The following is a 16,248-nucleotide window of genomic DNA, read 5'->3' on the forward strand; positions in this document are numbered from 1 at the left end:
TATGCTTCCACGTAAGCCAGAGCATGCATCTTTGGTATTTTATATTTCTGTCTAGATTTTCATAACATGGATATCACAGGGATGGGCAGAGTGCCTTCCATAAGCAGGGCAGGACCCCAAACTATTTGGGTTTGTTATCTCGGGGATGGATGGGGGCAGAGGGTGGAAAAAATTATATCAATTTAGTTAACTGGTTCTTGGTGGTTCTTCTGTTTTAGCTGGTATATGGCTTTTGTTAGTATAGTTTTGTTTTAGGGATCTGTGGCACTGTGGGGTCAACCCAGACCTGTAAGGTGTTCTGTCACCGCCTGCCTTGTAACCTTGTGGGCCTCTCTGCTGTGCCATTTTGGCTCAGAGCCCTGAAAGCCGAAGACCAAACAAAGGGAGAAACAGGTTTCCTGCCAGACAGGAGGGAAGGCAATGTAAATTAAACACTGTGGAACCAAAACAATGGAAGTCCCATTCACAGGTGCCAACTTTCCGATGTGCCAGGGGGTGCTCGACCCCCCCCCTCACTCTTCCCGCCCCAACGGGAAGTGAGAAAACTACTTTGAACAAAAGCCTCTAGTTTGCTAAGCTTTGTTAAGTCTTAGAAATGTATTTTTCCTTTTGGTTGCAAGTAGCCATTTCTATCCCAATTCTTCACTGAAAGCTCTGTTCTTTGTTAATTCATTTACTCTTGTTTTATTGCACAAGCATCTCAATGCTGTGCTTCAAAGTGAAGAGCGAAATCCTCAGCCACACTAACAGGCGGGTGCTGCCTTCTGTCTCTTTAAAGGAGCAGTGAACCAGATAAGGCTTTGCGAGTGTTCCAGTGAGAGGCACTGGACATGGCAGGGCTGACAGTCTCGGGGAGACTCAGGAATGGAAGGGCTGTTGGTGTCACCCTGCAAGGAATAACCAGGCTGAGGGAATTCAGCCTGAGGCCACTGTGCTGCTGTGGTCTCAGGGCTCTGAGCCAAAGCTGCACAACACGGAGGGACCCAGGGTTACGGGCAGGTGGTGCAGAACCCCTTACTGGTCTGAGTTGACCTCCAAAGTGTCACAGTAATGATTTATATTTATATTACAGGAAAAGCACAGGATGATTCCTATAGCTAAGTTTGCCTCATGCCCCCAGTTAATATATTACATATACTTACACACACACACACTTTTATGGCCTGTGTTTTCAAAAGTGACTAGTGATTCTGGAGGCTTCCATTTTTAGGCATCCAATCCCACTCTGAGACACTTTAAAGGGCCTGATTTTCAAAAACTGCTGAGCGGTTGCCCTCTGAAAATCGTTGCCCTTTAAAGCGTCTCAGAGTGGATGCCCAAAAACAAAGTCCCCCAAACTTCAGTTCCTTTTTAAAACTCTCTCTCTACCTCACACACACTAATAATTCATATTTAACCTTATTTTAGACACCAGTGGGATTTGCAAAAGTGACAAAGTGACTTAGGAGCACAATTCCTATTAACTTTCATTATATTGTTTTATCTATTATTTTACAATAGCACTATAATTGTGGCATCTACATTCATCACCATTAGCGACAAGAATTAATACGGCTCAGAAAAAGTGAAGAAGATACAGAGTCTTAGATTAGAGGAAGGGTTGGCCGGAAAGATAGATTTCCCGTGTGCTCTGAAAGTGAAGAAACCTGTGCTGACAGAGCACAGAAATCCGGGTTCTCATGTACAGGAAACTTAGGCAGAGCTGTACATTACATGCAGCCCAATACATTTGGTTAATTAAAAAAAAAAGTTATCTTTATTCTTCATTTTAAACTAGTATGCTAATCAATTACACGAATAATTTCATTGCATTACCTCTTCCTCAAGGAATTCTCTACCTTTTGCCATGAGCTAATGTCACCGATAACAAGGAGTTTTTTTGTTTTTTTAGCAGAAATGTAGCAGAACATCTATTTTAATCTGGAAATTTGGTCATAGTGACCACAGATTTGTATCAATTTGTTGCTTATTCCAGGGCAGAGATCTCCAGTGTTAAATCCTATGGATCATGCTGTACAAGTAGGGTGTTCTACGGACTCACAATTTCCCTCCCAACATTCCCAATCTCTTCCTCCACTATGTGAGTCTCAGAATGGCTTCCCGAGAAGGGGTACGTGGCCCTCTCAGTAATGCACAGGCCACAATCTGAGAACCCAGGATCGAGAGATGAACTCCAACCACAATGAACATTCCCTGGACGATCCAAACTAGCTGCTCCAAACCTAATGGTTATTATGCAATGTGACAGGGTCGGACCAGATGGCTACAGGAGAGTAATAGAAGGCAGATATATTAGCTCCAGGTTAAGTAGGTCCCTTTTCCCTGGGTAAGGTAACAAAGAAGGTTCCAGAATAATCAGGAACCTTCTGGAGACAAGACAGACAGGCTGATTAGAACACCTGCAGCCAAACAAGAAGCTGCTAGAATCAATTAAGGCGGGCTAATCAGGGCACCTGGGTTTAAAAAGGAGCTCACTTCAGTTGGTGGTGCACGTGTGAGGAGCTGAGAGTGAGAACATGTACTGTTGGAGGACTGAGGAGTACAAGCATTATCAGACACCAGGAGGAAGGTCTTATGGTGAGGATAAAGAAGGTGTTGAGAGGAGGCCATGGGGAAGTAGCCCAGGGAGTTGTAGCTTTCACACAGCTGTTCCAGGAGGCACTCTAGATAGCTGCAATCCACGGAGCCCTGGGCTGGAACCCGGAGTAGAGGGCGGGCCCGGGTTCCCCCCAAACCTTCCAACTCCTTGTCAGACACAGGAGGAGTTGACCTGGACTGTGGGTTCACGAAAACAGCCAAACTGAGGGTTGCTGTGAAGCTCCAAGGCAAGCAAATCCACCAATAAGCGCAAGACCCACCAAGGTAGAGGAGGAACTTTGTCATAGCAAGAATAGAGGAAACCATTGTTTTCGTACCCTTCTTCACTACCTAAAAAGATACAAGAAAAGGAGTACTTGTGGCACCTTAGAGACTAACCAATTTATTTGAGCATAAGCTTTCGTGAGCTACAGCTCACTTCATCGGATGCATACTGTGGAAAATACAGTAGATGTTTTTATACACACAAACCATGAAAAAATGGGTGTTTATCACTACAAAAGGTTTTCTCTTGCCCCACCCTACTCTCCTGCTGGTAATAGCTTATCTAAAGTGATCACTCTCCTTACAATGTGTATGATAATCAAGGTGGGCCATTTCCAGCACAAATCCAGGTTTTCTCCCCCCCCCCCAAAAACAAACCCACTCTCCTGTTCGTAATAGCTTATCTAAAGTGATCACTCTCCTTACAATGTGTACGATAATCAAGGTGGGCCATTTCCAGCACAAATCCAGGTCCTGGATTTGTGCTGGAAATGGCCCACCTTGATTATCGTACACATTGTAAGGAGAGTGATCACTTTAGATAAGCTATTACCAGCAGGAGAGTAGGGTGGGGGGAGAGAAAACCTTTTGTAGTGATAAAACACCCATTTTTTCATGGTTTGTGTGTATAAAAACATCTTCTGTATTTTCCACAGTATGCATCCGATGAAGTGAGCTGTAGCTCACGAAAGCTTATGCTCAAATAAATTGGTTAGTCTCTAAGGTGCCACAAGTACTCCTTTTCTTTTTGCGCATACAGACTAACACGGCTGTTACTCTGAAAACTAAAAAGATACAATAAACCATTACTGGCTAGGGATATACATATACAGCGTGTACTGTTGTATAGATCTAAGCATTTGTGGAAAGTTTTTAAAGTTGTTGCTGTCCATTTTTGCACATTAAACCCCACAAAGAGATTTATTTACAACATTAAATCATTTCTTTGCTCTCTGGCTAGGTTTTTAACTATTAAAAATTCATCACACACCCCAGTGCCAACTGTGTTTTAAAACGACCTTTTAAAGGAATAGTGCCTTTAAAAATACCTGCAGCTGCAGATATGTCTTAAAAGCATGAAAATAGCACGTTATAAACTATCAAAGGGCTAAACAAGACATTAATCGTTGCAGAGAATGATCAGGAGATACAATCGTTAAAACACATTTATTACAGCTGTTGCAAATGGGGGATTCTATGAAGCAAACATTTTACCAGAGCAATAGAGATCTTTTTTCAGAAGCTGAAAAGCACAGCCCTTCCAGGTTGATACAGGTCAATATAACTTCCAATTTTCAACAATACTGAATAATTGTATTTACTGTAAAATGGACATTTATACCAAGAAACACCCATTAAATTTGCCCTTGACCCATGCAGATGTTCAGGGTGTAAACAGCTGGCACCCAAAGTCACTAGTCACTTCCAGAATTCCAGCCCACGCCGGTCACCTTGTTATTGGAACAACTAGTTACTCCTAAATTGGAGGATGCTGTGGAGATGACAAGAAAGCCCCAGTAACTGGCCTTGAAGCAATGGCCCTTCTCAACCACTGCCCTGACTCAACTGATAGGCAGTGTGATCAATATGCATCCTTATTTGGGTACTGTACTGTTAAGGACCCTACCTCTTATGCTGGGGGAACCACTTCAGACCCATCTGGGCATCAGCGGCCAGATAGCAATTCAACAACCTCTTTCCTCTCTCCTACATAAAAATCTTTCTCTGGGTTGCTTGCTCAGGCTGGCATAGCATCAGCCCAAGTTGCAGCTGTGTCTAGTTAAGCAACTGATTGCTGCTACTCTGTTGTGCCGCTCTGACGTTCACTGACAGGGCAATGTCACATAGCCGTCATGTACCGGCACTGTGTCATGTTCCCCTCACACAGCTATTACACAGCGGTGGTGAGGGCTCTGTACCACTGAAAGGGGATGAAAGCTCCGGGTCCTGCTCCCTGGGAGCCTGAGTTTATCTAGTAACCGGGTCTTTAGCACATGGATTCATGAGAGCAGGACTGCTCCCTCCTGCCACGGCAGTGGCTGAGGTTAAACTGCTTGGCATTTTGGTGCGTAGTGCTTTGGAGACAGCCATTCTGACATTCATGCCGGGGTGAAATGGCTCCTATTGTAACATTGGATGTGGAAGCAAGTGTGGTTCATCCCTTTTAGGAAGAGGTAGGACTCCGAGAACTAGGTCAGAAGCTGCATAAGATAATGGGTGCTTTTATCAGCTACTGAGATATTTCCTCTTTAAGGCTCTCTATCGACTGAAACTCCTAGTCAGCATTTTCAGGCAGTTTCACACATGATTTTGTTCCATTGTGTTGTCTAGTGTCTATGTTCCAGAGAGCTTTATTTCACATAGTTTTTGCCCTCAACCCACTTAAATGGACACAGAGGAAAGGGCTCGTTTATTATATATGATATGTTTGTAAATTACAAGGTGTGTGTTTGGACCCAGTTTTTTTTTCCCCCTTAGGAAATGCTGAGTGTATTGTATTGTAGGCATCAGGTTCAGTGAAAAAGGACAAGTCAATCTTTACTTTTAGGGAACTCCAAAGACTTTCTTTTGGGCATGAAACTTAGCACCAAACACCCGATGGCATTTACGGACACAGTAAACACCCATGTGTGAAAAATGTCCATATTCCCCACAAATAGACTTACCTGTTCTGGAAACCAAAAAGGAATGTGCTTTTCTGAGCCCATTTCTCCACTTAAACGTAGAGTAACCCACCAGATTAGTGAAAGGGCCACATTCACTCTTTCTTGTTAGATATGCTGCACATCATATGGAATATTAATATAATTAATGACATGTAACAGTGTGACTGAGTGGGCTCCTGCTACTTCTGAAAACAAGCATTCTACCATTTCCACATTTATTTTCTACGAATCCCCTTGGTTTTCTTTTAGTATTTATCTTCGTGCTGGAGACAGTCACCCAGTCCAATTGCACTGACATTATCTTTTAATTAACTCAAGTAACAATGCTTTTAGTACAGACTATTAACAGATGTTTTCTTTATATGACCATCTGCATGTATATCACGGTTAATACCAACCTCCTAGAACCTGAAAATCCTCTAGCACAGAAGCACCTCAGAGTGGGCATAATCAAAAGCTAGTGCAGTTACTGTGTCTTCTAGGCGTAATCTGGATTGCTGCTGTATGTTATCATTTTATGAATAACAACACAGTCAGTGCAGCAGAACTAAAATTCAGTTCTCTGGCCTTGCACTGCTGATCTGTTTGAACGACTGACACAGCACTCTGGGTGAAATTCACCTTCAGGCCGTGGGGCCTGCAACCAAAGGCAACGTGCAGAGTGCTGTGTAGGTCTCTCTCCAGTATTAGACTTACTCTTTGTTCCCCCGTATGGAGCATGGCCTCTGGCACTTCCGTTCTAATTCAGAGCGGGGCAGCTAACAATTCTGACAGAGGAAGTTTGTTTACACAGGTGATTGAGTTAGGCCCCGGTGCCAGATATAATAATTTCCCACAATACCCTGGACTAACTGTAGTAAATTAAATTAAATCTTACTGAATTAAGTTTAAGTGTTTTACAAGCTCATTGTATTAAAAGTGCAAATATTTATGCATCTTTGTGGGCCAGGGATTGTTTGTAATTCCATGGGAAGGGGGACCACAGCCTTCCAGGAACTAAGAATGGTGGGGGGTGATTAGGCAAATTCACTCAGATTGTAACACCTCTAGAGAGGTATCACCCCCAGGAGAGACTTGCATCTACTGGTTCAAACTGGATTCTCCAGAGACCAGTATACAAAGAAAAGGGCTTTTGAATAAGTAGCCTGAGTTTAGATTGACTCAAGGCCCCCTTCTGATCTCACATATGGACAGCACCTTCAGTCCAAGGCGGGGGAGCAGTTCTTCCTGGGAAGGGTTGGAAGGACTTGGCCCATCTTTGTGCTAGTTCCAAGCAAAGGCTCAATTTGTGACTAAAGGAGAAACCCTTATGTGAGGTTTGAAGGTCACCAACCAGAGTCCTTGCTAGCGTGGGGGGTGGGGCTGGCTGGTAAACTCATTAGCAGGCCTCTAGATTCTTTTAGTGTTTTCTCTGTAATGCTTTAACCTTAAGAATAAATGTGCTTGCTTAGGAAGGTGGTAACTTAACAGGGGCAATTGCACTGTTTACCATCTCTGAGGAAAAAAGTAACGCAGGCCAGCTTCAGGAGTCTGACTTTGTTGGGGAATTCACAGTGTAGGCAGGGAGCTGTGCAGCCTGAAACTACCCTGGTCAGGAGAGAGAGAGAGAGAGAGAGAGAGAGAGGCAAGACAGTGAAGGCTGAAGAGCCAGGAGCCTACACTGGGTGCCCTTGTTGGACTAGAGAATGGTGCAGTTGCCCTGAAATTTAACAGCTCCAACAGGGCAATACAGCAAACACCATATGTGATTAATCTGGTGGAAAAGGAGTAGTCCTACTGAAGTCAACTGAACCACAAGGAGCACATAAAGCTAAAAACGTGCAAAAGTCTTTGCAGGATAGGGCTTTAGGGTGTAAGCTCTTAGGGGCAAGGGCCATCTTTTCATTATGTGAATGCACAGTGCCCAGCACAAAGAGGTGTCCCAGACGCTGATGGGAGCTTCTACTCAATACTGTGACACAAATACATATTAAAAAAGCTATTTGCCAGGACAAATATTTGTACACCCTTTTTTCATAGCAAACCTTCCAAGTCTTTCCTCATAGGCATGACTGCTCAGCATCACCCAGGTCAACAATCCTTCTGCTAATGAAGTCCTGCCAAACCCTTTCTTTGTGGCACACCCAAAGGAAAATTAGAACTGAGGGGCCACACCTCATGCTCCATACGTAAAAAAGTAAAACTCTCTCTAGAGAGATGTACATACTCAGCCGATCTGCATTCTTGGGGGAGACACATTAAAAAGTCTGTCGACGTTTAATTTTGAGGTTATTTTTTATCAACAGGTGGATCTGAGATCCCGAGGTGTCTTTGCATTGACTTCAGTGGGAGTAGGACCAAGCCCTTAACGGTCAGCAAAAGTGCTGAAGTCCACAGAGTCAGCTGTGGGTTTTTTTGTGCTAGTGACTATGTTCAATTTAAAAAGGTAAATGGCCTTCCTTTTCAGTCTAGATTTATTCCCCCTCCTCCACTTTAATGGACTCTATAAACAGTAGGCAAACAGAATGGCATGTTGTATCTGATTCCTAATTGCTTTATTAATCCCTATCTTTTTTGACCCTTGCATAAAGAAGATTATTCCAGGAAAACCAATGGTAGGAATTCCTTTATAATCCCCTTAGTCTAACCTCACTAACTGATACAGTAGAATGTCAGCAAAGTGAGGAGAGCTTGCATTGTATCTATTACAAATTAACACCAAATATTTTCTCTTCCTCGTGCCTTTTTATTACTAACTGATGAACTTCTATAAACAGCACATGCCAGAAAACATGGAAGCTTAATACACGGGTGCCCAAAAGAATGAAGGTCTCTAAGACAAAATATATACCAGTTTTATTTAAAAAGCAACAACGACACAAGCCTCCCTCAAAGTGACAATACATATAAACAGTCATATCCAGCAGCATGTTAAGAGTATGATAGGAATTGGTTTCCTGGCAAACAAAATATTCTTGAGAAATATTTCAAGAAATGCTTGGGTGGAAAAATTGCATTTAAAATGATCTTGCATGACTATAGAAGTATTTGCTATAGATTCGTTAAGCACACTGCAGTAGATGGCATTCTCCTATCTATTGTTCGGTAAATAATTTATACTACTACAAGCGTCATTACATCTTCAGCCTTTCTATCATTTGTGCTGCCATGGAGAGGTTGGGGAATAAATTCTCCCCACAACTGACTATGGTTTCAGTGAATAGCTAGAACTTTACTAAACTCCAATGCACAGAAAAACTCACTACCCACATCCAGGTCAGGGTGATCCCATCCTTTAGTGAGTTGCCATCAGGCTTCAGAGTCCCAAACATTGGAATTCAGTCCTGAACTGAAGTATCCCAACCAGCCCTTTCTCCGGGGAGAGAATGATGGGAAACAGTTCAAGTCATAACTACCGTTGGGCAATTAAAGTATTAGTGACAGCAAGGTATAGTGACAAAAATATAATAAAATTCAATGTCTTTGGGGGAGGGATAGTGCTAAAAAGGAGTATGGTGACAACTTTTGAAAGGGGGCATTAAAAAAAAAGAAAAGAGGAAGCTAATCAAGAAATCCTTAAGTGCAAAATTGAGTAAATTAAAACCCTTAGACTCAGCGTTAGGCTCTGTAAAAGGAAAATTGTGGCTTCCACTCTAGAATTCTTTGAGTGTACCCCCAAATAGTGGTTAAGGAGAAGTGGTAGATATAAATTATGTGGACTTTCAAAAAGTCTCGAACAAAGTCCTTCACAAGCGGCCATTGATATAACTAAGCAGCCATGGTATGAATGACAAAGTACTGTTGTGGATCAGAAACTGATTAAGAGACAGAAACAAAGAGTGAGGTATAAATGGCCTGTTTTCAACACTGAAAAAGGGTTAAGAGGGAAGAGGCCCAAATGATTTGCACTAATGATTAATACATTCGTTAGTGAGCTGGAAAAGTGGGGTGAAAAGTATGTGATAAAGATTTGAGAAGACAGAAGAACTCCAAAGAAACCCAACAGAGTAGGTGAACAGGCAGACAACTTTCATTGTTGAAAAATGCGAGGGAATGATCTGAACTGCTCCAGCTTGTTTATCACATTTCATGAAGCTGTGAAGAGACACCCACATTGCAGAATTTGATCTGAATGATATGCTCTGAAGGGCTTAGAAACCGTGTGCTGTATCTGACTTGAGTATGCTGTTTCATATCCAACGGACAACAATACCCTTATAGGCTTTCTTTCCCCTGTACCACAGATGGTATGTGAAAATAGAATTAGTCCTGCAAAAAAAAACCCACCTCAAGCTAATAGTATATAATTTTGATGCGTTTCTTCTGCCTGGCTTTTTCTTTCTGGTACTTGGGGTACTCACTTTGTTTCCCTGCCTTCTCTGAGTAGACAAAAGTGACTTTTGTTGTGTTTCGAGTGTTTCGAGTTCTGAAACCCATCTGGCTGAGATGTAGCCACGAGAAATGCCATTTTAATAGACTGGAAATACCATGCTGAATAGCAGCTTGTAGATTTAGGTTCTGTTTCCCAGTTGGAAATTTGTAACGCACAAGAGGCTTGAGAATCAAAGCAGTACTCTTGTATCTCAGAGTGTGAAGAGATGTAGTTCAATAATATAGAGGATGGTGTTGAGGGTCTCACACCTGGCTGCTTAAACCTCGTCTACACTACAATAACGATTGCTGAAAATGATCAAACACATTTTAAATGTGAACTGCAGAGCAGGCAAAATTAATTTTAACACCATTTCAAAACGGAGGCTTAAGGCCAGCCTCCAGTACATTTCTGTGAAACTATTAAAATGGATGTGTGTGCTTTAGTTTGAAGCCTCGTATACAGTGGGAAGTTCTAGAAAAAAATCCCACCATTCCTAATACAGATTTCAGTGGTGTTAGGCTAATTAACACAATTTCTACAGTTTCTAACACAGAAAAGGCCTTATGCTTAAGCCAGCACTGGAAGTGACGCTGAAAAGCATTTCCAGCAAAGGATCTATTTTCCAGTGCAAGCAAGAGTTTACGGTACAGGCTGCTAAATCCATGGATGTATCCATCCTACAGAAATCCCAAAGTCTTGGCAGGTCAGATTGGCAGTGACTTTAAGGATTTTTTGCCTTCCTCTGCAGCCTGTGGGTCTGGGTTGCTTGCCAGGATTATCTGGATATATCTCCTGTAATAATTTCCCTTCCATTGAGGGGGGGACACAGACACTGGTACACCTTGATACCTCAACTTCTCTGTCTGTGGCACATAATAGTGTATTACAGCCCATAGGAGACTACTCTGGTCTCATTTTGGTTGTTGGGTTTAGTGCACTGCGTGATGTTGACAGCCTGTGATATACAGGTCCCAGACTAGATGATTTAGTGGACCCTTCTGGCCTTAAACTTCATGGCTCTATGACATTTCAACATGGATTTTTGTATTGAAAAAAACCTGACTAATTTGAGAAGGTGAAGAATATTGGTTATGCAAACAGTGTAGATGTGTTGCTAGATAATCGAGAGAGAAAGAGATCCTGAATGAGTAAATGTTGGTCTATCAAGATGGGGCTATCCACAAAAGCCCTAAAAAAAGAAACTCACAATCTAATGTTTGCATTGCAGAAAAAACTAAGGAAAAGATGTTGGCTTGTGGACAGCTGAGTCAGTGGAATACTTTGAGAAATACTCAAATACTACCATAAGTCCCTTCTGTAGAAAGATCAAGCTTCTGGGACATACAGGGATTCTATATTTTCTACTGTTGTTTCTAAGGCGAGAACAACATTCTGATTTGATGTCACTGCATGGCACTAATATCAAATACTGTTTGAAATCTGATCAATAAAACAGGCTTTACATCAAATGCCCAGAAAGCTGTCAATTTTTTAAAATCCCTATTTCTCCTCTGGATTCTTGATTTCAAAAAGAAAGCTTTAAGGTTACTTAGTAAGTAATGACTGATTTATTACATCACATTCAGAAATGGTTTTCTTTAAAGCATGAATTAAAAAGTCTAGTGTTCCCAATTTTTTTTCCACAGGGTTGAATGTTAAAAATGCTGAATAATATCAAAGGCAGTATTGCAACCAAGGGCACCGGAAGGAGATTTGGAGCATCTGTGTTACTCTTGATTTACTTAGCAGTATTTTAATGAAATGTTTAATATTCTGCACTGGATTAATTCTGCAGTTCTCTCTTGTCAGGAAAAAGACATAGGGTGAACAATTAAGATCCGCTTTGAAGAGACGATAACCTGTTGCACACACGTCCCACAGAGTTTTCATGTAAAGCTTCAAGAAAAACACAAACCAAATGCCTACATTTGGCATTCATTCAAGCACTATACCCAATGAACACATAGATTACTCACCACAGTTCACATTATAGCACTGCTCTCAGTCCTCAAGATGTGCTGATGCATTCTTCAGCTGCGATTTTTTCTGTTGACAGCTATTATCCAAATTAGTAATTAACAACGTCAACAGAGATTACTCTGTACTCGACAATACCTTCCATCAGAGGATTCCACTGCACTTTACAAACATAAATGCATTTTGCTTCAAACCACTCCTGTGTGGTAAGACTTCCCCATTTCACAGATGGAGAAACAAAGGCACAAAAAGGTTTAATTTGACCAAAGGTGCAGGGTTTGATTTTGACCAAGAAAGTCTCCAACACAGCCAGTAATATAGAACCCAGATCTCCTGATTCCCACTCTGGTGCATTCACCACTAACCCATTCCATCTTTTTTTTTTGGTAGAGGAACATTTGGGCTCTGATTCAGCACGTGCTTAAGTCAATCCCTATTCAACAAAGCACTTGCACTCCTCCATAAAGTTAAGCACATATTTAGGTGCTCTACTGACCATATTTCAGCACCGGAGGTAGCCTCATGCAAGGCCCACTGCCCTTCCTCCATGTTTTTTTTTAAAAGTTCTCAAAAGCCTACACTGATGCCTCATTACCATCAGGTGATGTGTGTGGGGGATGGGAACTGGGTTGAGGAATTCAGGAAAGAGGGATTTACTAACCATCAACACTTGTCGCCTGTTGAAATGCTGTTGACATAATTATACAAATGACCAACAACATTAAGCTACAGGGCGGAAAATAGCTTTAAGAAGTTGAGTAGAATCCATGCTTCTTAAATAATGAATTATGACGCATCAAAGGATGTACATGTAAGAGGGCAGAAAGGGAAGATGAAATACTTTAGAGTAACTTAACATCATGATAAATAAATGATGAGAGGCTGAATACAACTCTTCATGTAAAGGTGGCTAAGGAGGAGAAATCACTAGACACTTTCCCCAGCTCTGAGTGAGCTTGGGATTCACCCTTTCACCAATGTTCTTCAACACAACATTTTCATCTGGTCTTGAAAACCTTCATTTAGCAACATCTGTCCTGACTCTCTCAGACTCTTCCACAGATCCCTCTGCAGTAAGGCATGATTAATTGTTATTTTTCTTATGCTGCTCAAGTACTTTTAATTATGACAAACTGAGAATGTATGGTCAGTTTGACAAAGATGAAATGAGAGGTAAAAGGCATATTTCATTATATTATCAGGGCCTTGGCATAGTAAGTGGTGAAAAAAAACAATTCAGAGCAGTCAACTCAATAAACATGCCTTTTTATTGACCAACACTACATTCTTGATGGAATAATGAATGATGTCCAATGACAATCATTGTCATGCACACACTTTGCTCCTTTATCACCTAACAGATGGTAGTTCTCTGTTCATGGATAAGCCCCACGAAATGAATCGGTGGGCAGCAGCACAGTGCAGGAGAAGGAGGCTGCATCTTTATTAGTAAGTTTTAACATTACAGACAATTAAATCCACCCTGCAATTATCATTAGGCCCCAAAACTTATCAAAACAGGAACCCCCCCACCTAAGGCCTCCACCAAAGTTGCAAATGAATGTTCATCAAACCCAAATGGATTAATAATCAAGGCTAGTCCCTCACTTGATGAAGATAGGTGCAGTTCCATGGATATAAGTGGAAATATCATGATATACACCTGGTGAGAATCTGCTCAAGGTGGCCTCGCCATTTCATGCCAAGTGCTGCCCCTTTCAGGCCTAACTCCTGTAATCACCAGGAGAAAACAATAACTCCCAGAGCATCTTGAGGAGCATACCCTATGCACAAAATATACACCTGCCACTGTGCCCTGGGAACGACCTTCCCTTGCTGCAGACAAGCCAATGTTTGGTCTCCATGCCTGCTATAAATTAGCAAACAGTATACTTTACCTGCCCCCCAAATGCTCAGAGCTATGATAATCAAAGAGCAAGCAAAAAAAAACTTAGCAAAAGAACTCTGGCCCACGGCATTCAGCATCCAGACTAAATAACCCAAATCAATGACCAGCTAGGTAGCCCCCCAAATGAACTCTGCCTCCCTCCTGTTGCTACTAAGTAGGCAGCGGGAGGGCTGGCAATAAATCCCCTTCCAGTGAGTGTGTTGCATCCAAATACCTGTTAGACTACAGCAGCCAAGAAAGGATAATGTTAAAGTTACTGTCTTCATTGGATGAAAAGGGACTGACTCATATCATGCTAAATTTCTTCATGAATACTATGCAAAATGTGCTGGATTTTTTTTTTTTTTTTTTTTTTGTTACACTGTACTCTAAGTGCAGACTACTCTTTCTGCAAATCGGCGATCCCTTCATGCTTTCTGCGTATAACCTAAAGGTGTAGCATTTGTGTTACTGACAAGGGAATAGGTTTTGAATTTCATTCCAATTTAAACGCCTCACTCCCTTCGGCTGTTTTTGGAAATCTCAGTGCCGGTGCTTGATGTCACCCTAATTGTGAACATTTTGGCCATAACATCTACCTCCTAACAATGCTTACACTGTGTTATGAAAGACGCCTACCCTTGTTTTGGCCCATCTTGCCTTTGATTAAAATAATGACCCCCTTGTCTTTCATTACTTTTATTTCGTTCAGCTAAAGAAAGTTCTGAGCGTGATCGTACCAAGTGCTGAGATATCTCAGCTGTCAATGACTTTTATAAACAATAAGTGGGAGTTGTGAACATTCTGCACCCCCCAGGAGGTAACCAACACCCTACAGGGTCAAGGTGCATATGTTAATTTTACTTTAATCCTTTTCCTTCCTACTGCAGGTTCCCCATACCCAAGCTTCTCTGAAGAAGAGCGCAAATCCATCCAAGTATCTTTCTTCAAATATGAATCCACTCAGTTACTGCTACCTCATAATAAAACCACCACACGGGCAACAGTTCCGTCCTGCAGTCTTTTCACTCTGATTTGTGAGTGAAAGTCAGCCCTCATTTCTAAACCCAACCACGCCAAGTGCACATTCATCAACCACAACCCCTACCGAACTAAGTGGTAGAGATAATTATGTAGTTGATGATACATAATGGATCATGCAGGCTAGGTAACGCTGTGGCATAAACGGAAATGAGGCCTCCAAGCAGAACAGGAAATGTGTTAAGTGCTAAAAAGTGGTGGTTTAGTACTACATGTCCTTTCACAAGAAAATAAAGGAGTGCTAGAAAGTTCATTGGAAATTGTTTTCTAAGCCCAGCTAAGGTTTTTCATCAAGGTATCAAGAAATGAAAAAAAATCAGATGTTACAGCATCTGAGGAACACCACACTTCAATCTGAAGACTGTCCAGATGATTTTTATTTTCCCCTCTTTCTATTTGTAGAGACAAACTGTGTGAAAAAATAATCATCTCTAGGAGTAGCTTTATTGTACTTGCCTCTGAGTCGATTCTTTGCATTTATAATGAGATTCCATTTAAAGAGCCACAATCATATGAGACATTTGGAAGTCTTCTAGTGCCATCTAGTGCTGTAGTCTTTAGTGCATTCTGAAGCAAGCACTCTCCTTTGGAACTATATGGAAATCAAAAGTCCGCTCAAGGACAAAAGTAAAATAGATTTATAATGAGTGCAGGTCAGCAGGATTACTGCAGACCTCTGAAAAAACCCACCTACTTGGTTAAAGCAAAAATGTTACAACTTTCATTATTTTGAGTAATGCTTTGTTTCAAAAATTAAAAAAGAGTTTTAGAATCTTTTTGGAATTTTTGTTAATAAAAGGATGGAATCTATGAATGGAAAACTAGATCACAGAATATTAAAACTGGATCACTGGTTCTCTACAGCAATGTAAGGTTGAACTCAAAAGATCATGGAATATGATGATGGGAGAACACATATCAACTTCAAAAACAGGTGACTTTTCACACTACCCTCATAATAACCCATTAAATTCTTTTTCTATCATACTTTTCTCCAAAATAGTTCTTATTAATTCTACTGACCAAAGATAGAGCTGGGGAAAAAAATTAAAAAAAATCAAAATAATTTTCATACCACAAGTTTTGGGAAAAAATTTTTAATTTTTTTCATGAACATTTTTTAAAAATCCAGTTTTCATTTTTGGGGGGGTGTCTCATTTGTGCTCCTCTTCCTGTCTCCTCCCTCCACTGACACTCTGCCCCCATATTGCCACTGAAAGAGGAGAAAAGGAACAAGGGGTAGTAGGAGAAGGAAAAATCAATACCTATTATTTCATTTTGGTGTTTCATTGAAATTTAACAAGTGTGTATATTTTCATTAAAAAAGAAAAGAAAGACTTTCTACAAAACATTTGAAAAATTTCAACCTGTTGTACCAAAATACAGTAGGCAGCCTTTTCAGGGAGAAGGGCAACAAGGTCCATTATGACCACTGTCCATGCACTCTCCTCCTTTCTTTA

The sequence above is a fragment of the Lepidochelys kempii genome, chromosome 7 (assembly GCF_965140265.1).
Source record: "Lepidochelys kempii isolate rLepKem1 chromosome 7, rLepKem1.hap2, whole genome shotgun sequence".
Taxonomy (NCBI): domain Eukaryota; kingdom Metazoa; phylum Chordata; order Testudines; family Cheloniidae; genus Lepidochelys; species Lepidochelys kempii.